Here is a 27,830-nt window from a genome sequence, read left to right on the forward strand (position 1 = left end):
CCACTGGAAGTGCCCCTTCTCTGTGCTTCCGTCTTTAACCCTACTGTGTGCCAGAAACCAAGGGAGTTATAGGTGGTCCCTATCTTCAGGGAACTCTCCTAGGAATGTCTGACTGTAATACCGTATGTAGGACGGAGGTTTGTATGAGATGTATATCCCGGGGAATCAGTGTGAGTATACTTGCCCACGGTGCTCACTTTTGTAACTGATTATGGATCTGGGCTTCTCCTGAGAATTTGCACTTTGCAGAAACATTGCAGAAATCCGGGTCCTTGTCATGAGAAATATGAGCAGACTAACGTGCATAATTGCTTACATAAAATGAGAAATGTTGATGTCAAATTAAAATGGAAACAGTTCCAGGTGATGCTGCAAACATAAGCCAGCACTGAAGGAAAGAACTTTCCAAGGTTTCTTGAGTGCTTGAGACATCTTTTCAGGGTCAGGCATCAGGAGTAACACATCCATGATTTGAAGGTGTTGCAGGTGATCACAGTAAACAGTGTTCTTATGGGTGAGGAAGCTCCACAGATAATATCTTACATGTGCCTTAGTGGGATGGACATTATTCCTGCCATTTGGTGGGAAAAGGAAATAGTTTTTGAGATTCAGTTGCCCAAAGTTCAACCCTTTCACTTTATGGAGGAGAAAAATGAGACTCAAAGAGAGGAAGGGACTCACATGAGGTCATGCAGTGAGAATGAGTGGTGGAGCTAGGATTGGAATGTGTGCTCTTTCCATTAATGACCCGATTACTCCTGAGGTCCCTTAATGTCACCACCGATCATTGCCAAAGTACTTTTTCTTGGGCACCTGAGATCAATTTTAAGGCCCATTTACCAAGGATCCCCAGTACTTGACAACCTGCTTAGAGGGACCAAGCTTTTCCAAAGGCGTGAAGTTAGAGAGATGGACCATAATGTACCAAAAGACAGACACAGAGTTTTGTCATTAATCACAAACATCCCTGGCTGCAAAAAGGCTTGTTACTCTAAGATCTCGGTAGGCATCTGTCCTTGGTGGGCCTGGGTGCAGCAAGGTGAATGCACTTAGGAGTTCAGGTGCTTGTGGGCACGAGTCAGCTGCTGACAAACACCTGCCCTTTGAATTACAGCATTGCAAGTGAAGAGCTCTCCTCCCACAGTCAGAGCCACCATATCCAGATGATGTAGTAATCTGCCCCAACTTTGAAGGCAAGACACACACCTGTATGTGTCTGGGAGGAAGTGCAGGGGGAACAGAGTGATGGTACTGGGCACAGATACTTCCTTCCTTCCCCAGTCTTTAGCCATCCAAATTGTATCCAAGGCTGAAATCACACTTCACCAGGATCACCTGCCTTCATTTTTTCTATTGTCTGCATAAAAAATTACCACCAATTTAGCAGCTTACAACAAGACACATTTATCATCTCACACATTCTGTGGGTCAAAAGTCTGGGTACAGCTTGGCTGGGTTTTCTGCTTTTGGGTCTCCCTGGACTGCAATCATGGTTATGTTTTCATCTGGTGGTTTAACTGGGGAAGGGTCCACTTCTAGGCTCATCAGATGGTTGGCAGAATTCAGTTCCTTGGGGTAGTAGAATGAAGGCTCTCAGCAACTACAGGTTGCCCACAATTCCTTGACCTGTGGGCCTCTCTGTGGGCAGTCCACAAGACAGCCATTTGCTTCTTCAAGACTCTTATATAACACAGCATTATCACACACATGACACCCTATCACCTTTGCCATAGTCTACTGGTTAGACACAAGCCCCAGGAAGTGGGGATCTTTGGGGACCACCTTAGACTCTGTCCACCACACCACCAATATGGAAAAAGTACAGAGACCAGTAGATTCTTTGTGGTCTACAGGGCACTGTTGACCATTGGATTGCATTGAATGCAGTGAATATTTTGAAACATCATCCAGGAGGATCAGGTTACATCCATGTCATAACAGTGAGTTGAAAACTAATGTCCTGAATCTACACATGGACATTAACAGAATCATCTATTTGTGGAACCAAAGGTACATCTCCTGTTTATACTGGCCAGCCCCATGCTCTTTGTAGTTATCTTTCTCAGCACATAGTGGGGCATTTCAATATATGGACTTCTTTTCTTAATTTTAGGACATTATACATTTTAACTTAAATATTGCTCTCTCTCACCTCTTATCCTTCAGTCTGGCATCCCTTTACACTGAAATTGTAATCCAAGGATCTAACTTCCATATTGCAGCTTTTTCTTTTCATACTTTTCATTTCTCAATCCCATTGTTCTGAGCTCTGGGAGAATTCTTCCATTCGTTGGTCAAAAATTCTAATTTTCTCTTAACTGTGTACATTCTGCTCTTCAACCCACCTGTTTTCTATAATTATCTTTTTATTCCTTTGACCTTCAATTGCTTTTTGTAAATTTTATCGAAAAATGAACAAACAAAAAACATCTCAAGCAAAACAAAGGGAATAAGAAAAACATATAACCTAAAATAACTACTTTGTTTAAAACATGTTCCTACCATAACCCAAGAAAATTAACAAACCATAATCAAACAAAGGCATAAGAAAAACAACCTAGAAAACTACGTTGAAGCTAAATTTTAAAAATGCAATAGCTTTTTTTTTTTACTTTATCAAAAAATTAAAAAAAAAAAAACAATTCAAACAAAATGAAACAAAGGAATAAGAAAAAAAAAATAACCTAAAATAACTACATTGCTTCCAACATGTCCCTACCATACCTCAAGAAAATTAACAAACCCTAACAAAACAAAGAAATAAGAAAAACAAATAACTTAAAATAACTACATTGCTTTCAACATGTTTCTACCATACCCAAGAAAATTTACAAACCACAGTCTTTCCTGAGCATTCCCATAACATTGAGATTACCCTCAATAGTTCATCTGTTCTTACTAGATTATTGTTCCCTCTTCACTAGTTGCTGTCTATCTCTAGGTCCCCTACATTCTACAATATAAAATATTTATTTTACGTTTTTCACAGAGTTCACATTATAATATCTCACTTTTCATGTCTGGCTTATTTCACTCAGCATTATGTCTTCAAAGTTCATCCATGTTGTCATATGTTTCATGACCTCGTTCCTTCTTACTGCCACGTAGTATTCCATCGTGTGTATATACCACATTTTGTTTATCCACTCATCTGTTGAAGGATATTTGGGTTGTTTCCGTTTCTTGGCAATTGTGAATAATGCCTCTCTGAACATCAGTGTGAAAATATGTTTGTATATACCTGCTTTCAGATCTTCCAAGTATATACCGAGAAGTGAAACTGCTGGATCGAAGGATAACTTGATATCTGGTTTTCTCAGGAACCACCAGACTGTCTTCCAGAGTGGTTGTACCATTATACATTTCCATCAGCAATGAATAAGAGTTCCAATTTCTCCACATCCTTTCCAGTATTTGTAGTTTACTGTTTGTTTAATGACAGGCATTCTAATTCATGTGAGATGATATTTCATTGGTCCTAATTTGCATCTCCCAAATAGCTAGTGAAGATGAACCTTTTTTTCAAGTGTTTTTTGGCCATTTGTATTTCCTTGTCAGAGAAATGTCTTTTCCTATCTTTTGCCTATTTTATAATTGGGCTGTTTGTACTATTATTGTTGAGTTGTAGGATTTTTTATATATGCAAGGTATCAGTCTTTTGAAAGATAGATGGTTTCTAAATACTTTGTTACCCATAGAGTTGGCTGCCTCTTTACCTTTTTGACAAATTCCTTTGAGGTACAGAAGCTTTTCATTTTGAGGAGTTCCCATTTATCTATTTTTTCTTTTGTTGCTTGTGCTTTGGGTGTAAGGTCCAAGAAGCAACCTCCTAATACAAGGTCTTGAAGATGTTTTCCTACATTATCTTCTAGGAGTTTTATGGTGCTGTCTCTTATATTGAGATCTTTAATCCACTTTGAGTTAATTTTTGTATAGGGTGTGAGGTAGGAGTCCTCTTTCATAGTTTCAGATATGGATATCCAGCTCTTCCAGCCCCATTTGTTGAGAGACTGTTAGGTCCCAGTTCAGTGGTTTTGGGGGCCTTATCAAATATCAGTCGACCATAGATCTGGGGGTCTATTTCCAAATTCTCAATTCTATTCCATTGATCTATATGTCTATCTTTGTGCCAGTATCTTGCTGTTTGGCCTATTGTGTCTTTTTAGTAAGCTTTAAAGTCAGGAAGTGTAAGTTATCCCACTTCGTTTTTCTTTTTTGAATGTTTTTAACAATCCAAAGCATCCTTCACTTCCAAATAAATTTGATAATTAGCTTTTCCAAGTCTGCAAAGTAGGTTGCTGGAATTTTAATTGGAATTGCATTGAATATGTAGATGAATTTGGGTAGAATTGACATCTTAACAACATTTAGCCTTCCTATCCATGAACACGGAATATTTTTCCATCTTTTTAGGTCCCCTTCTATTTCTTTTAGTAAAGTTGTGTAATTTTCTATGTATAGGTCTTTTATATCCTTGGTTAAGTTTATTTCTAGGTACTTGATTTTTTTAGTTGCTATTGAGAATGGAATCTTTCCTGAGCATCTCTTCAGTTGGGTCATTTCTAGTGTATAGGAACATTACTGACTTATGTGCATTAATCTTGTATCCTGCTACATTGCTAAATTTGTTTATTAGCTGAAGTAGCTGTATCATCGATTTCTCAGGGTTTTCCAAATATAAGATCATATAATCTGCAAATAATGACAGTTTTACTTCTTCCTTTCCAATTTGGATGCCTTTTATTTCTTTGTCTTGCCGAATTGCTCCGGCTAGCACTTCTAGCACAATGTTGAATAACAGTGGGACAACGGGCATCCTTGTCTCATTCCTGATCTTAGAGGGAAGGCTTTCAGTCTTCCTCTATTGAGTATTATGTTGGCTGTGGGTTTTTTATATATGCCCTTTATTATATTGAGGAAGTTTCCTTCAATTCCTACCTTTTGAAGTGTTTTATCAAAAAAGGATGCTGGATTTTCTTGAACGCCTTTTCTGCATCTATTAAGATGATCATTTGAATTTTCCCTTTTTATTTGTTAATGTGTTATATTACATTGATTGATTTTCTTATGTTGAACCATCCTTGCATGCCTGGAATGAATCCCACTTGGTCATGGTGTATGATTGTTTTAATGTATCTTTTGATTCAATTTTCAAGTATTTTGTTGAGAATTTTTGCGTCTATATTCATGATGGAGATTGGCCTGTAGTTTTCCTATCTTGTAGCATCTTTACCTGATTTTGGTATTAGAGTGATGTTCTTTTCATAAAATGAGTTAGGTAGTGTTCCATTTTCTTCAATTTTTTGAAAGAGTTTAAGTAAGATTGGTATCAGTTCTTTTTGGAATGTTTGGTAGAATTCTCCTGTGAAGCCATCTGGCTCTGGGCATTTATTTGTGGGAAGCTTTTTGATGACTAATTAGATCTCTTTGCTTATGATTGATTTGTTGAGGTCTTCTATTTCTTCTCTGGATAGTCTAGGTTGTTCATGTGTTTCTAGAAAATTGTCCATTTCCTCTACATTATCTGGTTTGTTGGTGTACAGTTGTTCATAGTATCCTCTTACGATTTTTTTTAAATTTCTTCAGTATCCACAGTAATGCCCCCACTTTCATTTATTATTTTGTTTATATGGGTCTTCTTTCTTTTTGATTTTGTCAGTGTAGCTAAGGGCTTGTCAATCTTATTGATCTTCTCAAAGAACCAACTTTTGGTGTTACTTATTCTCTCTATTGTTTTTTTTTTTTTGTTCTCTCTGTCATTTGTTTCTGCTTTAATCCTTGTTGTTGCTTTTCTTCTGCTTGGTTTAGGATTGGTTTGCTGTTCATTTTCTAGCTTCTTCAGTTGTCCCATTAGTTCTTTGGTTTTAGCTCTTCCTTCCTTTTTAGTGTATGCATTTAGAGCTGTAACTTTGCCCTTAACACCACCTTTGATGTGTCCCATAAGTTTTGATATGGTGTGCTCTCATTTTCATTCATCTCTAGATATTTAACAATTTCTCTTGCTATTTCTTCTTTAACTCACTGATTGTTTAGGAGTGTATTGTTTAACCTCCAGATATTTGTGAATGTTCTAAATCTTTGATAGTTATTGACTTCTAGTTGTATTCCATTGTGATCAGAGAATGTGCTTTGAATAATTTTAATCTTTTTAAATTTATTGAGGCTTGTTTTATGGCCCAGCGTATGGTCTATTCTGGGGAACATTCCTTGGGCACTAGAGAAGAATGTGTATCCTGGTGATATGAGATGTAATGCTCTCTATATATCTGTTAAGTTAAATTCATTTATCACATTGTTTAGGTTTTCAGTTTCCTTATTGATCCTCTATCTGGTTGATCTATCAACAGGAAAGAGTAATGTACTGAATTCTCCCACAATTATTGTGGAAACATCTATTGCTTCCTTCAGTTTTGCCAATGTTTGTCTCATGTACTTTGGGGCACCTTTATTGGGTGCGTAGACATTTATGATTGTTATTTCTTCTTGTTGAATTGTCGCTTTTGTTAGAATATAGTGTCCTTCTGTGTCTCTTATGACATCCTTGCATTTCAAGTCTATTTTTTTCTGAGATTGATATTGCTACTCCTGCTTTCTTTTGGTTGTAGCTTGCATGGAATATTTTTTCCGTCCTTTCACTTTCAATTTCTTTGTGTCTTTGGGTCTAAGATGAGTCTCTTGTAAACAACATATTGATGGTTCATATTTTTTAATCCATTCTGCCAATACATATCTTTTAATTGGGGAGTTTAATCCATTCACATTCAGTGTTATTACTGTGAAGGCAGTTCTTGAATCAGCCATTTATCCTTTGGTTTTTATTTGTCAGATATATTATTTCCTCTCTCTCTGTATTTCCTTTAACATACCCTTACTGAATCTCTTTAGTTCTGTGCCCTTCTCCAAACCTCTCCCTTCTTTCTTTTTTTTCTCAGCTGGTATGCCTTCCTTTAGTATTTCTTGTAGGGCATGTCTCTTGTTAGGAAATTCTCTCAGCATTTGTTTGTCTGTGAAGATTTTAAGTTCTCCTTCAAATTTGAAGGAAAGCTTTGCTGGATAAAGAATTCTTGGCTGGCAATTTTTCTCTTTCAGACTTTTAAATATGTCATACACTGCCTTCTCACCTCCATGGTGGCCACTGAGTAGTCACTACTTAGTCTTATGTTGTTTCCCTTGTTTGTGGTGAATTACTTCTCTCTTGCTACTTTCAGAACTTGCTCCTCTTCAGCATTTGACAATCTCATCAGAATATATCTCAGAGTGGGTTTATTTGGATTTATTCTGTTTGGAGTTCATTGGGTGTCTATGATTTGCATATTTATGTTGTTTAGAAGGGTTGGAAAGTTCTCCTCAACAATGCCTTTGGATTCTCTTCCTAGTCCTTTGCCTTTCTCTTCCTCTTCTGGAACACCAATGATTCTTATATTGTGCACTTCATGTTGTCCATCATATCCCTGAGATCCATTTCAAATTTTCTGATTTTTTTCACCATTTGTTCTTTTCTGCTTTCACTTTCCAACCTGCTTTCTTCAAGTTCACTTATTCTTTCCTCTGCTTCCTCTAATCTGGTGCTGTGAGTATCAAGAATCTTTTTCATTTGATCAACAGTTCTTTTATTTCCATAATATCCTCTATTTTTTTTTTTTAATTTGAATTCTTGCAAATTCTTCTTTATGCTCTTCTAGGGTCTTCTTGATGTACTATATATCCTGCGCCATGGTCTTGGTGTTTGTGATTACTTTGATTAATTTCTCCAAGTTCTGTGTCTCCTCTGGTTTTTTAATTTGGGTTATCGATGTCTTTTGGTTTCTTCATATGCTTTAAAACTTTCTGTTGTTTTTGGCCTCTTGGCATTTGCTTATCTTGATAGGGTTCTTTTAGGACATTCAGACTTATTTAAACAATTATCTATAATTTGACAGAACTACAGCTTGGTGCAGTGCACTTTCCCTGACCTACCAGCAGATGGTGCTCCCGAGCCACCTCTTACCCTCAATCCAGGTCACCCCAACTTTGTTTATGCAATGAATGGGGGTCCAAACTGTGTGGATGTCCAATCAGTGCACCAATTTTCCATGTGAAGTGGGAACCACCAGCCCTGCGGGTGGGGGCATGCCCTGTGCAGTTTGGCAGGGAAGAGGGCTTTAAGACCCAGAACTCCCAGCTGTTCTCAGGGCTGTGGCTGGAGTACCCTGGGGCTGCAGCACATGTCTACCTCTTCAGCTCTGATTCCCCACAGTCCCCCTCTGCCTTGGGCCCACAAGTCCCTGGGCTTGGTTTAGGGCTCCTGGCACTTCCGTGTGGCACCCCTGCTTCTGGGTGCGTACTCTGCAGGCTTCTGCAGAGGAGGAATGTGCACCATCAGAAGCCAGCCAGATCCTGAATTCCCTTAAGGAAGCTCTCTGCCACAGCGCTGCGAAGGGGTGTCTCTCAGCCTACTGCAAAGATGGCTGCTCAGGGCATGGAAACTACCCACTTCCACGATCATCTGCTTGCTTCAGTGACTTGTCTCTGGCTCAGAGGCTTTTAGTTATGGGTGTGCAAAGGGCTATCACCGACACCAGATACTGAGGTGGGTGCCCAGGGTATGGAAGGCACTCCCCACCGTGATTGACTGAGGCTCCCGCTGCTGGATCCCTGGCCACTTTTGGGTTGTACTCTAACCTGTCTCCAAGCACAGTCTCTCAGTTTCTGCCCACAGTATCCTGATTCTGGCTGCTGTTTCCCCAGCGGCTTTCTGGATCAAACACTTAAATGACTCTGAACACAGTCTCTTGGTTTCTCCAAGTTCTCAATCACTATGGATGTATAAGTCCCTGCCCAACTGGTGGAACCCTGGAACCACTATTCTGGAGTACTTTCTTTTATCTAGTGTTTTTCATGGAGGAGAATTTTGCTCTCTTGCTCTTAATCCTCCATCTTCAATCCCCTCCCCACCAATTGCTTTTTTATAACAACCCTAATTGAAGTTGTTTCCATGGATATGATACCCTTTCACGTCTCTGACTTTATTAAATATACTTATCTAAATGCTATATACTTCTTACTCTATTAACTCTTTCCTTGACTGTAAGTTCTTCCATTTGTTGATTTGTTTTCTCTTTGGTGGTTTTGACTTTCATTAAAATTGTCGTGCTTTTGTGTTCATGGGAGGAGAGGGGAATTGTTCGGGAGTCAAGTAGCCTGGCTGCCCCAGGTGTGAGCCCCCAACTGACGACCCTGATAGTTACCCCTGGGCCAACTCCTGTTCCCAGATTCCACCCCCTCTCAGTGGGAAACCCCCACCTTTCCAAGGCAGAACTCCCAGCCATGTCCTGGACTCTGACTGCCCTTCAAGCAGGATTTGCTTCCAAGCTCTAACGCATCATGTTGGGTGGGATTCAGTTTCTCCCAGCTTCTGGACAGAGGGCCTTGTTTTCTCACTGGCTGTTGGCCAGAGGCCACCCCCAGCTTCTGCTACATGGGCCTCTCTGTCAGACAGGTCACCAGTTGGCAGCTGGCTTTGGCAGAGTGAGCAAATGAGAAGAACCAGAGAGTGTCAGCAAAACAGAAGTCACACTTTTTTGCAACCTCATCTTAGAAGTACTGTCCCATTGCTTTGACCGTATTGTCTTTGTGAGAAGCAAGTCACCAGGTCCAGCCCCCACTCAGGGAAGGAGTTTACACAAGGGCATGAATACTAGGAGGCAGGAATCACTGGGAACCATTTTAGGGGCTCCCCATCATACTCACATTGAGGGTATCCAGCTGGGAAGGCCCTTCCCAGCCCACAGGCCCCAGCACCCTGCTGTGCTTCCACTTGGCCTCACTCTCACATCACAGCCCTTCAGTGTCCCCTGTGATGCTTCTCCAGACTCGGAGCTGGTTGTACCTACATCATTGCTGGGGATGCAGACTCTGTTGGCCCATCATCATCCTCCTTTAGGACTGCTGCCCTGCTTCTTTATACCCAGAAGAACTGTCCTGGACTGGCAGGCAGGGAACCGGCAGGGCAGGAAAACTCAAACCAGACATCCCAGAGGGACAGGCCACTCCACGGGCCCACCCATGTCAACGACACTTCTCTGCTTCCTGTGGAGGCCCATCTTGACATAATCCCTTCTTCTCTGTTCCACTCAGGTTCCCCCTGTTCCAAGACCACATTAACCTCCATCAGATAATTAAGGGCTTGGCTTTTCATAAGATACCTTAAATGTCACCTTTCTGCCACCCAATATGTCTTTGAATGACACAGACTCTAATGAGATGTTCAAATATAGAAAACTGAATGACTCCTTGCTTTAGTCGTGACATTTATTCAGCCGGAGTGATCTGACTACACCACTACATTACTTATAATTTCCACCTGACCTTGGGTGGCAGAGTGTAGTCTTTAAGGAAACTATCCATTTAATCTCCCTTGCCTTATTAGCATTTAATTACTATGACAAATTTCCAGATGTACAAAGGGTGTTAGGATTATAATTCAATTTTCCCTGCCAACGGACCAGTAGCCAAGGGCAGTAGGGCCATCTCTGACTTCATCATACTCTGATAAAGGAAATGTCTTGAGCTCTGTCTCCCACCCCCTCGGAACACTGAGCAGGGCTTGTCTCCATCACGGCTCCCCTGGTCCCAGCCAGACTCTACCAGGACCTTCTCTTTCTCTCATCTCAGCATTGATACCCTGCTCAGGGTCAGGCAAAGACAAGCCCAGGAAGGGGATACTCTATGCACAAGACAATAGCAAAGATTCAGATCCGAGAGCTTCCCAGGCCTGTGGATGCCACAAGCAAAATGTCTTATGCAGATTTTAGATCACAGAAGAACAGCAGATGGAAATAGTCCAGAGACACCCTCATCTGTTTTCACTCCTTTAAAAAGCCACATTCTGGTCTGGGAGTTGCTCTGTCCTTTTCCCACATAGATGTCCCACTTTGACATCTCTTGCTGGGCCCAGCCCCACACATCGCTGAACAATTCTTTCCCCTTACCAGTCTTTGTATGAAGAGAATGAGACAACTCTGAAGAGCAGAAAGATCACCAGACCTGGCATCCAGGGGACTTGGGCTCTAGAACTGACTCTGCCACTAACTGGGTATGCAGCTTTGGAAGACTCTACCCCTTCTCTGAGAGCCATCGCTCCAGCATGGGGCTGGCACTGACAGCCGGGTTGGAACTCATAACCTCTGGGGGCTGTCCAACCTGAGCCGGAGCAATCAGATTCTCTCTCCTGGTCATTTGGACTCGGGCCTGAGAGACACCAGCCAGTCTGCACGTTGTCTGAAGTGAGGACATGTCAATGTGGGACCATCAGGTTTGGCCCTGGGCATGCAGAAGCAGAGAGAGCTGACCAGAAGAGACCACAAAGAATGGCATCATGTGCTGAGAGGAGGAGAATCTAGGAGTAAATAGCCCTAGAGAGTGAGAAAGAGAGAGTGGGAGAGAGAGACCAAGATGGTAGCCGTCTTGGTAAGAGTGGGCTTTCCAGGGCCTGGGTCCCGCCTGGCTGGCCCACTCACTCCGAGTTTTATAAATTTCCCACCCTGTCCCTGTGTTCAGCTGAAGCAGTTGGGTGGGCTTCCGTTACTCGAAAATGAAAGAGCCTTGAGAGGACAGCCCCTCATTGTTCCTCAGTGTTTGTTTTGTTTTAATTGGGATAAGCATTTATTTTCCTTTTTAATGATTATTATTCATCATACATATCAAATATTAACAATATTAATATTAAGAGGACAACCCAAATCCAAGACAATTGTGCACTGAATTAAAAAATACTCCCTTTTGTCCCTGTTGCTTTAATAGTCCTTTTTCATTGCCTAATTTCCTTGTTTACCTGTCTGAATGGATGTAATACATAGAATTTTACTTTCTTCTTTTTTGATATTTTCCCACATTGTGACACGATTCTTTATGTCTTATTTTCCCCCAATTCCCTTCCTTTCTCCATTTTCCTCTTCAGCCTCCCAATACGGTAACCAATAGTGACAGCCTGGTGTGATCTATTCATGCTGTTCTCTATACTCACATAATATATGAAAGCTGATATGAGTAAAAAGTTGGAAGAATAATCATTTCTGCTTGCAAAAATGTGATCATACAATGCAAAATTTTTGTTTTGCTTTTTTCATTAGACGATGTACCACATTCATCCCTTTAGCAATAGTAGCATAAGTCTTTAGTTGTGGTCTCCAAAATAGATGTCAAGGAAAATAATATTCAAATTTCTAGCTCTATTTTTATGTCAGTCTTTAAAATTTTCTATTTTGTGTTTGTTTAATACTGCACTTAAAATATTAATACATGCTAGCTTTAAATGAGCAATCAAAAACGCTCATTTAGTATAATACAGACCACCAATCTATAGATTCAGGGAACAATTCATTTCACACATTTCCCTATTGATAGGTGTCTGGGCTGTTTCTAGTTGGGGCCGCTACAAACTATGCTGCAAACAGCATCACTCTACATGTCCATTTATACATTGCTGCTTTTAGTTCTATAGAACAAATTCTCAAAAGCAAAATTGTTGATTCCAAGGGTATGTGAAATTTAAATTTTAATCGCTGTTGGTAGCCTGCTCTCCAAAATATCTGGAGCAATTCATCTTCCCACCAGAAATATATGAAATGTACTTGTCACAGCATCCTTCTGACTTTTTGGAAGTTACTGCTTTTTTCCACTTTCACCAATACAATGGCTGGGTTGAGAAATGGCATCCAATTTAAGAGTATGTTTAGGGGCATCTTCACGTATAAGTGGGGCATTGGACATTTAAACTTCCTTCTCGCTCAAGGCCCATGATTCTGATTATCTGTTTTCAGAGCTCACCTGTTAGCAAGTGTATATTTAGCCCCCCTTATCTAGATGTTTGTGAATCCCAGAGACATCTTTGGAAAAGTTGCCAGAACCCAACAAATCAAGGGCTGGAAAGAAAGAAAGTTGAATGCGGCCCAGACGATCATCTTGCCAACACTGTTCAGCTTGTAAAAACTATCTAGGCCAAAGCCCTGCAATTTCCTCCAGAACAAATAATAAAATGCAGGGTGTAATATTTCCAGGATGAGCATATTCATAGTAAATATTTTAAGATCAATGGCTGCACAAAGTGCATTTTCCTTGGAGGTTCACGTTTCAAATGGCTCCGTATTAAAAGTGCTATTTCAATAAATATTCATGGGGAAATTCATTGATGTGTTTTTACCATTTATAGCTAAAATTTCAGAGGTCCTGGAAAAGAAAAGATACATGATGCATATTTTACCCTCTTAGGAAGTGGTGGAAAAATGCATGCTACGCTTTGTTCTTCTCTGATGATAAATGAATCAAGGCAGGGATCTGCACTCGTCCTGCCTGCTCCTCTTTAGCCAGTCCTTGGATGGGTCACAGACTGGTGCACTTGGCTAGAAGGACAGAGGGAGGAAGGGGTGCTGGGAGGTTGGAAGGCCTACGTGCTGAGCATTTCCAGGCTCTTTTCAGCTACCGCTGAGTGAACACTCACTGCATCCCCAGCATCATGCCAGAAACGTCCCACAATGACCCTGAGAACTAGTCACCATTAATATTCCCATTTTACAGAGGAGGAAAACAAGCCTCAGAAAGGTGAAGCATTCCTATGGTCACACAGCTAGTTAAAAGGATAGGACTCAAGTCCATCTGGCTCTACCTTGCTTGGTCATTGGTTACTCCATGCCATGGTTTCACATCTACGATCTCCCCAGATCTCTAAGACAGGCTATGGGGATCAGCGGGGGCTCATTGCAGTGCTAAGGGCTGAGCAGACCCCATCTTTTCTTCACCTCCCCTGCCTCATCACCCCCAGTAAGCACAAGTTGGCTGCCGGCTCTGAACATGAGGCTTCCCGCGGCCCCCTTGGCATCATTCTTCTTGGACCCTTTGACTGTGGCGGGAAACAGATCCACACAGGCAAAGAATTGAAATCTGGCTGCTAATTCCTGCCAGTTTTTCTCAGAGCCCCGAGTAAGCATGTTTATTTTTATAATGGCAAGTTTTACCCTTGGCAATGATCAGACCCCATTGCTCCCTTGCTTCAGATACCCAAATTGCTCCCATGGCCAATAGAATAAAACCCAAATGCCCCCACTTGGCTTGGCGCTCAAGGCCCCCTGCAGCCGGGCCACGTGGCCATCCCTTTTGTGGCTCTTACCTCTCTGATTATGCTTCAGCCACTCCAGGTAGTTGACTCTCCTTTGTCCACACTCAGGCTTTTCTATCTACTTGGAATGACTTGCTTCCTCTTATCTGGCCATCAAAGTCAAAGATCCTTCAAGGCCCAAATTGATAGAGCAGCCTCCTCCAGGGAGCTTTCTCTCTCCACCCGGGCAGAATTAATAGGTCTCTCCTCAGAAATCCTTGCAGTTCAATTTCCATTATTCTGCCTCTAACCATCATTGGTATTTCCATATTTCCTCTTGTATCTGGACTGTAAGCTCCTTAATCACAGAACTTGTTTCCCACCCCTGTTTCTCCAGCATCTCCCACAACACCTGCCTCAAAGTAATAGTACCAACAAGTTGTACCAATAACAACTTCAACAACAGTAATAGTAGCAAACATTGATGGATGGTTTAAAATATGCTTTTATTTAAACCTCAGGAACAATAATCTCATGAGGCAGATAGTCTATTTGCCCCTATTTAGCAGCCAAGGAAATGGGGGTTCAGAGAGGTCATGTGGAAATGGCAGAGCTGGTATTTGAAGCCAGGGTGCCTGGTTCCCAAGCCAACCATTCTGACCCACTGGCTTCATTAGGTGCTTGTTAATCGTTTGTTGGGTTAACAAACACATTAACGAGCAAATGAGCAATTAGGGGAGCAAATCACACAAAGATTAAAAAACCATCCTCTCCATTGACTAAGGCAAGGTATTTTCTAGAAACCAAGTGATGATAGTGAATGTTCTCTCTCATCATCCCATCCAATAGTTGCCTTCCTCCCACCCAGGAAAATCCCTATTATACAGACCACACCAGTGGGGCCATTCCAAACATGTGCCGAAGGGATATAGAGGATAACGCTCTGACTGTCCTCAGAAGGACAAGACCCCACAGCTGTGCCCAGGCAGGTAGGGGTGGGCAAATCTGGTTCATTCATGCACCTGGCATGACCCTCCAAACAGGAACACAGTGTCAAGGCTGCTATGTAGGCTCAGAGAGCAGTACAGACAGGAAATGTTTGCAGACCTGAAGAGAGCAAAGAAGAAGCAAGAGAGAGGGCAGACAGAGGGGGCTGGAGGAGCAGGGCAGGGGGAGCAGGCTGTGGCAGGCATGGAGGCCATGCTATGGCAGTGGCTTTGCTCGTGGCAGTCACAGGTGCTGGACCTGGCTGGTGTAGGAATGTGGGAAGAACGGCTTGGGTCTCGGTCCCAGAGAAGCCTTGGGTGATGGTGAACACATGGAAGACATGTGTAGCTCAGGAAGGGGCCACACTGACTCGGGCTCTGCAAAGAGAGAGGTGCCTGGCCCACCTGCCTCCTGGCTGACCCCAGCCTCACCTGACTCTCAGAAGGACAGGGCAAGCCCTAGAGGGGTCCCTGTATCACCCTTTCCTCCCATCACCTCAGACACTGAGAATTCTGGAGACATGGGAACACACAGACAGTCTCTCACACACACATGCACACACACTTGGACGGCTTGTCAGGCTTCCAAGTGCTTCAAAGCACAAGAAAAAGGTGTGGATTTCATTTCTGGAGTGAAACCAGCATGTCCCGAAGGCCTGTTGGCTGGGCTCCTCCCTCTGAGAGGCAGCCAACTGGCTCCTTAATCTCTGTCTTCATCCATGCACCTGATAGGAAAGTGGACTTCCGGGCCAGAGGTTGATCAGGGACAAGAAAACAGAGTTGCAGGGCTAGAAGGAGCAAAAAGGAAAAGGCAACTCACTTCCTGTGGAGAATTTAATTTCCAGTAAGGAAGACTGAAATAATTTCCTAGGGTGATTCTGGAAGCACATGAAAGAACTTGAGAGGCTGTCTCTGGAGGTTGCCGCCACGTCCCCAGGTGTTCAAGAATCTGATCCCCTTTCCGTGAGAGCTGGGAACCAAAGGCAGTGGGGTGTGCAGGCTCTGCCAGAACCCAAGGCATGGAATGTGGGAAGTCCCATACAATTCAACTGAATCCATCCATCCATCCGTCTATTCATCCCTCCATCCATCCACCCATCCATCCATCCATCCCTCCATCCTTCTACCCATCTATCCCTCCATCCCTCCATCCCTCCATCCATCCACCCTTCCATCCATCCCTCCATCCATCCCTCCATCCATCCATCCCTCCATCCACCCATCCATCCATCTATCCATCCCTCCATCCAGCCTTCAGAGCATTCACTCATGTCATTAACATTTATGATGTCATGGTCTACTTTTGACCTGGACTTGGAGTTCAGGTCCCTGTAAAAAACTTCAGACCTTCTCTTTATTAGCCCTGAAAATGGATGGGTACAGGATGCCAGGGCTCATCATTCTCTAATTTAAACATAAAACAGAGGATAAATCCTCTCAGGTGTGAAAACTCCCTTGGCTGGAGGACAATGTGGCATCTGGTACCCAGCCTGGCTAGGTTCTTTGGACCGACCTGCTGATTGGAGGGTGACAAGCTCCACCTGTTTGAATGCCCTTTATGAACTCCACATGTCCCGTCTCTGAAAGCCTTTCATTTAGGTTTGTATTATGGAAGTGAGGCAGAACAATTATGTAAGAATATGGTTTTTTTTGTAACAAGTTTATGGGTATATTTTGAAGGAAGCAAACATATGCCTATTAAGCATGGGGAGAATTATCATGAATGTTTTTAAATGACCAATAAAAATGAAATTATCATTTCTCATTGTTTTTTATGGATCATAATGTGTTTCTCTCGGATGGAAATATCCAACAACTCCCCCCCTAGATGACAGCCGCTAATTACATAGTTAGCACCCAGTAATCCATGCAAGTGGGTCCTCGCCTGTCGTAACTCATCAACATAAATGTAATTGGCCCAATGAAAGAGACCACAAAATAATTCTGCAAAGAGAAAATGGATTCAATAAAAAACTGATTTCATTCTTGTCTTTTCCAAAACTACAAGGTTGGGATAGGAGCTATTAAGAACATAGCAGGTTTTTTCCCAGTTTGCCACTCGTACCCATTTATTGCTCAGCTATTTACTGAGGACCTACTATATTCAAATCATTGACTAACTACTGATGTGAAGCATAACTTGAAACAAACTCTTTGCTGCAAGACACTGGCAGTCAGGTTGGGAAGTATATAAGCAGCAAGCAGCGATTAAATATGACCAAGGGGGCAGTAATACATGCTCCAGAAGAGATACAGAAAAAGATTGAGAGAGGGCTAGGGGAGTTCAGGGACCAATTGGTTGCTTCTGCTGGGGAATCCGGGAAGGCTTCCTGAAAGAAGTGGCCTTTGAGCTGATCGTTGTTGGATGAGGGAGTGGGGGGCCAGGAGATAAATGGCTGCACTGAGGAGCAAAGACCTGGAGGGAGGTCCCTTCGTATCACTATGGGAGCAATTTTAGTGGTGTGCAGGCAGGATATGGGTGGGGAGAGATAGAGTGGAAAAATAGGTGGAAGGTTGTCATGATGTGGGAGAAGCATATTTTTAGTTTTTAATTCAAGATTGTGTCATCCTCCCCTCTGTATATGCAATAATTATCAACTTGTTGCAATAAATAAATAAATAAAAGTAAATAAATAAACACCACCTACCAGACCTGGTGCTAGGATCACGTGGGAGACCCAGATGATTTAGATGCAACGCCCACCTCCAGCAGCTCAGAGGGTGGGTGGGAATGATGACGTGTTCAATAGCACTTGAGCCTGGGTCTGCATTTATTATTGGGACCAAGAAGGTCACTGTTCAAACAAGCAGCTGGACCCAGATGAACTCACCATCCACCCAATTCCAGATCACAGCAGGCACTTATTATCATGCAGCTCTAGTTGCTCCAAGGCAAAAGATGTTTGGACTGTTTACTGCCAGATATTTTTTTCCTCTATTGCAGTCTCCGACATTTTCCTCCTTGAAAATTCAAACCAGCCAGAGAAAGGCCCTAAGAAGAAATGTTCAGAGAGATAGGAGGGAAATCCAACTTAGAATCACAAAGCAGAATCCAAGGGAAGGGAACATTTCAGGAAGGCAGTGATGGAGAGTATCACATGCTCTAGAGAATTAAAATGAGACAGACTGGCAAGGGACCATTGGGCGTGTCATGGGGAAGATCATTGATGCACTGATGACATGTGGAAAGTGGTGTCAGAAAGTGGGGCAGAGGTGCAGAGGCCAGGCTGCAGCTTGGTAGGGACTGAGCTGGCCTGATATGGGAGGAGGAGTCACACAGCTGGCATGGGAATCTGGTCAACTGCCCACCAACTTCAACCTCCACTGAGATCTTTTGGTCTTCGGTCTCATCAGCAGACCCAAAATGTATCAGGAAATTATATTTTACTGCCTTTTGCGGAGTTAATTACATACTACTTTGACATTTTTGCTTTGGGAGAGTTTCGTGATGTCTTGGGGTGTGTCCCTCCAGAATTCTGAGTCTACTGAGGTGGTCCTTATGCTTTCGTGGGACTAAACCCCAATTCAGAAACTTACAATTTCCACCACCCAGATGGTGTCATATATTCTTCCCCTTCTCCCTCCATTTGCATTCACTCTGTTTCCAACTTCTATTTATTCTTTTTGTGTATCATCTCATATGTCTCTTTCCCCTTCTTTACCCCTATGGCTTCCTTTGTGGTAGACTTAATTTGGGGTTCCAACTCTTAACTGCTTTGCAACAGAATTTTAATTGCACTTTCCATGGCCTTATAGTCTACAGAGTTTACTTCCTTGACTATGGAGTTCACTATATGACTTGTTTTGGTCATTGAGATGTTGGTGGATATTGATACAATCAGAAGCTTGAAATGTCCTTCTGCAGTTGAGCTTGCCCTTTTTGTACCCTGGTGATCCAATATTAGATTATTAAGTGCCACATAGATGCTGTTGTTTCAGATTGAGTCCCAGAACAAACGCATGTGAAATAGAACTAATCTACCCCACAGGCTGGAGCCATGCTCAGCTCACCTACAACCTGAAGTAGAGCAACCAGCTGAGCTCAGCCTAGATTAGCCATACTGCAACCAACCTGGAGATCCATGATTAGGGGAGTAATTACTTATTGTTTTATGCCACTGAGTTTTGGGGTGGTTTGTTAGGCAGCATTACTGAAGCATTAGCTGACTGTTACAACCTAATTCAAGTCTTTTACTCCAACCACCATGCAGATTTTAAAAAATCTCAGACATCATCATCAACATGGAAGACTTTTCATGTATTTTTCCCAGATTTATTCCTTTGTTCATTCGCTCATACAAATGACAACTTGTGCTAAGCTTTTGCAATGGTAGTAGGGGCAAGTAGAAGGTGGCTATAAATTGGAAGAGACATATTCCATCTCTTTAAGTGAGAAAGACAGATGTGTAAGTAATTACATCCCAAGGTGCCTGCCATATTTCTTATCCTAAAGCAAACCAAGTGGAGATAAAATAATCATTCTTGCAAATGCCCTTGTTTATACTCAAGAGCAATTATCTGTGGGTATTTAAAAAAAATAAAATCTATAGCAATTACGAGTTTGCCTTTTCCTTTTGCACATATCACACAAGCCAGTGTGGAAGTGGAATGCAAGGCAGTCTTACCATATGTCAGTATCAAATACATTTCCCTTTAAAATGTGCTTTGTGCATCCTTCTGGAAGATGGGAATGAAATTCACTTGTAAACAGGCAGAAATGATTCACAGGATCATGATTGCTTTTCGTCAGCTGCATCAATTATATACAGCAATGGGATTTGGTGAAATGCATTTACAACTTGTTAAAAACACTCCTTGAAACAATTCAGACCTTGTTAAGTCCTGGTGTGCTCAGCCAAGCATGGCTGGGCTGGGCTCAGCTGGGCTAGCAGTCAGCAGAACTTAGTCCTTGCACCAAGTCCAGGCTGACTTCGGCCAAGGGAAATGGCATGCCAGGGTGGAGACCCCTGGGTTTTCTTTCCATTGGCATGAGATGGAAGAGGGGGAAGCCATCTATGGGAGGAGTACCACTTTTTATTAGGTTGTCAGTAAAGCATCCCATCACTCATCAAGGCAATTTAACACTACCACGTCAGGAGATGGAAACATAGGAATATGAGTAGAGTAATAAATACATGATCCTGCTCTCAGGTGATTTGTGGTCTCAGAGGAGATATAGACAGTTCAACATGCCAGGCTGCTGTGGCAAATATCACATGATGGGATGGCTTAAACAACAGGAATTTATTGGCTCATGGTTTTGAGGCTAGGAGGCGGCCAAAATCAAGGCATTGGCAAGACCAAGCTTTCTCCCCAAAGACTAGCCTTCTCGTGGGGTTTGCCACAATCCTTGGTGTTCCTTGGCTTGTATCTCTGCCTCCCATCACATGGTAATCTCCTCTCCTTGTGTCTGCCCTTCTGGTTTCTGCTGATTTCCAGCCTTTCCCTGTGGCCTTCTCCTTATAAGTCTGAGTAATACAGATTAAGGCCCACCCTGATTCGATAGGTCATACCTTATAGCATCCACACGAGGTCCATTTACAATGGGTTCATACCCACAGGCACATATATTAAGATTAAGCACGTGTATTTGTTGGGGTACATAATTCAACATACCACACCTGCCCATTCCCAGCTCCTCCATCTCCTAACTGTGTAAACTTTACTAAAAAATAAACTTCCTTGTCCCTCAATTCCCTCATTCATAAAATTACAACAATGATAATAGCTGCATTGTAGGACTATTGTGAGAATGAAGTAAGTTAATGCATGTTACAGCAGACACAGCTAGTTGCCCACTCAATATCCACAATCCCTTTCCTCTTTATTGAGAGAGCCCGGGCTTTGTTGGGGTTGAGATGCACCCTACTAAAATACTCACCTTCCCAGGCTCCCTTGTAGCCAAGCCTGACCAGATGGCTTAGTTCTGGCCAATGAGAAGTGGGTGAAAGGCCCAGGGAAGGTGCCCCTGTCTGAATAAAAGGGCAATGCTTCATCAGAGACACTTCCTGCCAGAACCATGTATGGGGAACGACCAGCCATCTCGAGTCAAGGAGGATTAAACCACATGATTGGATGAGGAAACAGGAAGCTGGAAGGAACTTGACTTCCACACGATGTCCTCGGACATCCACATAAACTATTCCACTTACTTTCAGACTCTTTGTCATGGGAGGAATGCTTATTGCTGAGGACATTTTTTTGTGTCAGGCACCCTTTGGGGGGGCTTCTGTTCTATGCAGGTGAACATATTCCTAACTGAAAACGAGTAAAGGGCCCGGCACACAGAAAGCACTCAGTGACGTCATCCATGCTGTCAAGGTTGTGACCATGCAAGGTGGTTAGTGGTTTGCCAAGGGAAACACAGGGAACTCTCCTTCCCTTAGAAGGAGCTCTTATCCATACCAGATGAAAACTTCTGGGAGAAAGAGCCATCCATGTGGAGACCTGGAAGTTTGCATGAAGGTGCTGTCAGTTCCAGCTTCGAAAGGTCTTTTCAAATGGTCCCTCCTCATCCTCGCTTTCCTCCCATTCCATGGTTTCTCCTCCCTGGACCTTTTTCATGGATCCTGGATGGTCCTGCCTTCAGACTTGCTCAGACCATCTTCCACACCAGTTGAGAGAGAAATCTTCCTAAGACAGGTCTGGTCATGTCACACCCCCAGATGGAAACCTCCTGGAGCGCCCCCTCACCTGCACAGAGCTTCTCAAAGATTCTATCGAAGGTCCCCTAAGCAACAAACCTCTATCTCCAGGGAAGCTGCAGCAAGACCTGAAGTGGGGCAAAATTTCTTTGAACATTCTACTTCAGTTTTTAAAAATAAACGTGTGAATTTTGCATTTTTATTTTGCAATATTTCCTTGTTGTTTTTAATATGAAAATGTTTTAAATTGCCTCCTCATGGGCTAATTCATGTTCTAGGGAGATGCTCTATATCTACCCAGAGGTTCCAAGCATTCCCTCATAACCCTAAACCTCAGATAGCATGCCAGAGCTCTGTGTCCAGAAATCAAGGGTCTTCCCAATCTGGCCTACATATTTGGTCTCTGTGATAGCACCTTGCCTTTCCATATGCAATCTATTCCTTGTGGAAAGCAATTCCTTGGCCATCTGGCAAACTCCTATGCATACTTCAAAGCCCAGCCTCAATATTTCCTCTTTATCAAACTTTCCCTCACCCCTCCCCAGGCAGAGTGGTTTGTTCCTTCCATGCTCCTGTATTTTACAGCACCCACCATGCCATACAGTTCAAACAGTGGTTAAAGGGTTTCTGATATCTGATTCAATTGTGAATCTGTCAATGGCAAAGGTTGAGTTTTATTCATCATTGGAAGTTTTTCATGTATTATTGTATAACAAATTAGTCCTATACCTAGAGGCTTTTAAAAAAAATGTTTTACTTTGCACACAAATTGTGAATCAAGAATATAGGAAGGCCAGGGAAGGGGGAATTAGAGGGAGGGGCAGAGGAGAGTATTTCTTTGTAAAAATAATTTATAAAAAATAATTCAGGAAGGGCTTCACTGGGCAGTTCTTGCTTGGGGTGGCTCATGTAGTTTGCAGTCACATATCAACTGAAGGCTGGACTGAGCTGGAAGTCCAAGGTGGCTCACCCATGTGGCTGCTAGTTAGTGCTGGCAACTGGAGCTCAGATGGGGCTGTTGACCAGAGCATCGATAAGTAGCCTCTCTAATCAGACTTCTTAAGGTGGCTGGCTTCCCCAGAGTAAGTGTCCCGAGAGAACCAGGTGGAAGCCACACAGCCTTTTCTGACTTTGCCTCAGATGTCATGCAGTGCCAACTCTAACTGCATCCTATTGGTTACAAATGAGTCGCAAGGTCAACATGGGTTCAAGGAGAGGGGAATTAGACTCCATCTGTGGTGGAATCATATGATAGAAGGTCATGGGGGGTGGAAGCTATTCTTCTAGCCATCTTTGGAAAGTACTATCCGCCAGTTAGCATCTCAACATTTAACCTTGGGTATGGTGAGTAAATGAATGAATGAATGAACAGAGATCCAAGTGTCCTGAGAACTGCCGCCATTTCCGGGATAAGATCTTGGTGTGTAAGGGAAGTGAATGCTGTCTCTCTTTTCCTTTCTGAAACCTTCTTTACTCCAGGACCCACTTGGCCACTCCCTACCTGAGAGGGAGAGATGAGGCCAAGAGACGCAGAAAGAACAAGACGGGGAAAGAGAGAAGGAAGGAGATGAGAAAGAAATTCCTCTCCCTTGCTATTTCCTACCCCCAGCAAGCTTGAGTTTTTCTTCCCCACTCCAAATGGGAAATGGAGTGCTTGGGATTCATTTTTAACAGAGATCAATAATCAGTAAAGAAATAAATCAGGCGTGGCATTCCATATTCCTCCACTGCAACCATTTCTGCCCCTCCTCCCCCAGGGCCTCAGCCTTCCCCCCTCCCCACTCAGAAAAAGGACGATGGGCCAGCTCACCTCTTCCAGGCCCCCATGGGTTCACCCCTGGATCCTATACCAGCTGTCTCCACCCAGCATCAGCCTCCTGGGGAGAGGCAGCCTGTGATTCAGAGAACTCTCCTTCTCCAAAATCTAATATCCCCTCATCTCCCATTATGAGTTCAGTTATGGGAGCCTTCATAGCAGGTGTCATTAAATAGACATTAAGACCCAACAGGGCATGTTTTACAGGACCATTACCATATGCCTGGTGTTTGCTGTGACAAATGGAGATCCAGCCAACCATGCCATGTGATAATGGGCCGGGAAACACCCCCTGGGGTGAGGTAATGCGATTAGAAGATGAGGCTTTCATTGTTAATGCCTCATGGCTGACTTGGCATGGAATGCCAGGTTGCACCTTCTTCTTCCTGGATCCATCGGGCACTCAGGAGATGAAGAACCGTCGGGCCAGCATGGCCAACTTGAGCATGTTCAGGGAAGCTTGCCCTGTGATTGGAAGACAGAGAGCTATGCTGCCTCAGTTTCCCCAAGCGGTCTTTGGGAGCCAGAGGCCAGATAGTGAAAGCGAGATGGGCTAACTTACCCTTCTGCTCGCCTGAGTAGGAAGTCAGCCCTGCCCAGGCTCACAGGACTCACCTTCATTTAAACCTTAGCCCAGATCATATGCCCAGCCTCTTGGGTGAGCAGGTGATGGTGTGGGGAATGAACAGGAGCCCTAGATTTCACCTGCCTTGGGTCTGAATCCCAGTGCAGCCACTTGATCTCACTAAGACTCATTTTCCCATCTCTTTTGCAGAGATGCTTTGAGGATTACATGAGCTGACTTCCAGGAAGTGTTGAGCATGGGGTTTTATTTAGAAAATGTAGCTTTCCTAACTTTCTCCATTTCTTTTCACTCTGGGTCCCCAGACCTTGACCATTCAGAGGGCTAAGGGTCTGTGGTCCAGTAATGGAGAGAAGCCCCATTTTCCTATCTGAGGATGGAGATACCCAAAGCCAGGCCACCTCAGGTGACGTCTGGTTGCACCTCATACACCACATTTTCTGGAACTCCACTGTCTGCTTTCTCCCACACCTTGGTGACAGCAGTGCTGGGGGCAGTCCTCGTACCTGCCATCCTGTTGACTGAGCAAGACCCTCACGCCCAACACTAGTAAGTCTGGCTCCCAAGCAGAGCCTGGTGGTGTTCCCAGCAAATGTCCTTGACTTGGAAACCCTTGACCTTTTGACACAAGTTTACTCAACAGTTCCCCTCAGTGTTTGTTGCACTGTCACTATCACCTCCATTGGCACACTTCATACCCTGTCCTCACGCCTCTTCCACAAACGTCTCCCCTTACTATCCTCACACCACCCCTACTCTAGCCCTTTCCCCTGGATGCTGCCTCTAAGCTGAACCAACACACTCCATCCTAAAGGGATCCTTTCTCAACCAACTACCATCCCATTCTAGAGTGCTCTGCCTTCACTGTCTCCACTTGCCTTCATCCTGTTCACTCCTCCACTCCTTGAAATTGTGGTTCCACCCCAGCACTGCACTAAGATTGCTTTCTCCATCTTCTGTTCCAATATCTAATCAACAAGTCTAATCGCCTTTTCTCTGCCCTCATCCACCCCCATCCCTTGCCATGTTGAGAGCATCTCTTGCCATTGGAGTCTAGATAGTAAATGCCTGGTGCTCTGCCTGCCTGTCTTCGTGAGTGGCCTGTTTCCTTCACTGGCTCCTCTTTCTCCCCTAGACACTTCAGCCTAGGTGCTCCTCAAATTTCTATTTTCATAGCTTTTCACTTCTTTCTTGAAACTCCCATCACTTATATCCATTCATGTGGCCTCGGCCATTGTTCCAGTCTGCTGACTTCTCCACCCTATTCCATCCCTGGCCTTTTTCTCCAATTCCAGTCTCACATTCCCAATGCCCTGCAGGACTGGTGTCTCACTGGTATCCCAGAACTTGAATGTTCCACACTGAAGTCATCTCATTTCTTTCCCCAAACTGGCTCCTCCTCCTGGACCTCATCTCCATCGATGGCACCATCAGTCCCAGCACCGACGAAGACGCCCGAATCTGCTCCGTGGCCTTCCCAACCCTCCCTCCCCTTTCCTCTCCCACATTCTTCCAGCGAGGCCTCCATCCTCTTCTGGCCCCATCCTCAGCCTCACCATGTGCTAACGGCACTAAATTAGGATGAACTCTGGTCTGCTGGCTTGTCCTTGGGCATCTTCCAAGTTCCTTCACCTTTCCACACCCTCTCTCAGGCCAGGCCCTTCTGCAGAGACAGAGAGTATACAAATATCTCAGCCCCCCAAATAATGCAGGATCTGCCCCCCACCTGCCCCTTCCACCCTATCTTGTGTTTCTCTCTTCAGAGCTTCCCAGGTCCAGCCACATCACTCATCCAAGTATTCAAGCTCATGCCCATCTCAGGGCCTTCTCACAGGCTGCTCTCTTTCCTGAGATTTTCCTTCCCCTCTCCTCATTCTGCACCTGGATACCTCCCACTCCCCTCCCTCTGGAAGGACAGCCAGGATCTCCCAAACCAAGTTAGGTCCCCTTGGTCATTCTCCACCATATCATCAGCTTTTTGCCTTCATTGCATGTATCATAGATTGCATTACATGCTTACATGTTTGCTTACTTAATGCCAGTCCCCCCTGCTTGACTGTAGGCTCCACAAGGTCATGTTCATTCCAGAACCCCAGTACCCAGCACAGTGCTGGGCACATAGTAGGCATTCAAGAAATGCTTGTTGGCTTGAATACAGGAACCCCAACAGATATCTGTTCACCAATCTTCATAGCAGCATTATTCACAATAGCCAAAACTAGAAGCAACCCAAGTGTCCATGGAAGGATGAATGGACAAACAAAATGCAGTATATCCATACAATGGAATATTACTCAGCCACAAAAAGGAACAAAGGTCTGACACATGCTACAACCCGGGTGAACCTTGAAAACTTGATTCTGAGTGAAATAAGCCAGACACAAAAGGCAAATATTGCATGATTCCACTTACCTGAAGTATCTAGAATAAGCAAATTCACAGAGACAGAAAGTAGATTAGAGGTTACTGGTATGGGCTTCTGCTTGGCATAATGGAAAAGTCTTGGAAATGGATGGTCGTGATGGTAGCACAATATGGTGGATGTAATTAATATCACTGAAGTGCAGACTCTAAAATGGTTAAAATGGGAAATTTTGTATTTACCATAATAAAAAAGAGAAATGCTTGATGAGTGAATGAATGAATGAGATGACTTATCACTGGTTGGTCTTTCTTGTGCCGTTTTAGAAGAATTTAACCCTATGGTCCCTGTGGAGCCTCCTGCAGTGTTTAATTCCACAGACTCTGGAGTTAGATGAGGTGGGTTCAAATCTCAGCCCTACCACCTATCAGCTGGTTGGCCTGAAGGAGCCTAACCTTCCCAACTGTGCTTCTACAGCTGTAACACAGGGGTAATCGTGGGATTTAACGTACAGAGATGTTTACGAGTCTTAACCGATACGATACTGCCAGGGGCTTAGCACGAGGTCTGTTACGTGGTGATTGGAGTTATTGTTATGACTCTTTTTCACACTCGGTGGGAAGAATGATAGACGTAGGAGGGAGGACTGGCTGGGAGAGTGGAGGGGCCAGGGGAAGTTGATCTGGGAAGGCTTCTGGATCATGCAATGGGGATGGGCATGGAGTGAGGGAGGGAGGAGGTGGTACTTGGGAGGACAGAGCAAAGCTGGGGATGGGGAAGAGGGAAGTGTGGAGCTGCCTTCATGTCTGGGGCTCATGCAGGCTCCAAGCACCCCCAGTTTGAATGATTGCTCTACTGTGGCCATGAGAGATTATTTTTCTTAAAACTTTTTGATATGAGAGATTTACTGAAAAGTTGTAAAAAATAGCACCGAGTTCATGTTTTACATAATCTGAGTATATTCATCAAAACTAAAACTTAACATTGTACAATACTATTAACCAAACTACAGCCTTTTAGGCAGATTTCCTCAGTGTTTCCAATAATGTCCTTTTTCCGTTCCAGGATCTAATACACACTGCATTTGGGGAGATTCTTTTCTAAAACTGAATAGTGTAACCAAGGCTACAGTTTGCTCCTGGAACAGACCCTCAGTGCAGACTTTGCATCATTGCTTTCCTGGGACCCTGACCCAGTACCACGGTACAGCCCAGTGTCCCTTCTACCACAGGCTGTGACTCCTTCACATGCCACCAAGGTCTAGAGGGGGACAAAGCATTGTGAGTTGTCCAAGAATCACACCTCCCTCAGCATCCCTCATGTGGGAGCATTTCCTCTGAGTGCCATCCTGCACTCCTGTCCCTTTGC

This window comes from Choloepus didactylus, chromosome 18, assembly GCF_015220235.1.
Source record: "Choloepus didactylus isolate mChoDid1 chromosome 18, mChoDid1.pri, whole genome shotgun sequence".
In the NCBI taxonomy this organism is placed as follows: domain Eukaryota; kingdom Metazoa; phylum Chordata; class Mammalia; order Pilosa; family Megalonychidae; genus Choloepus; species Choloepus didactylus.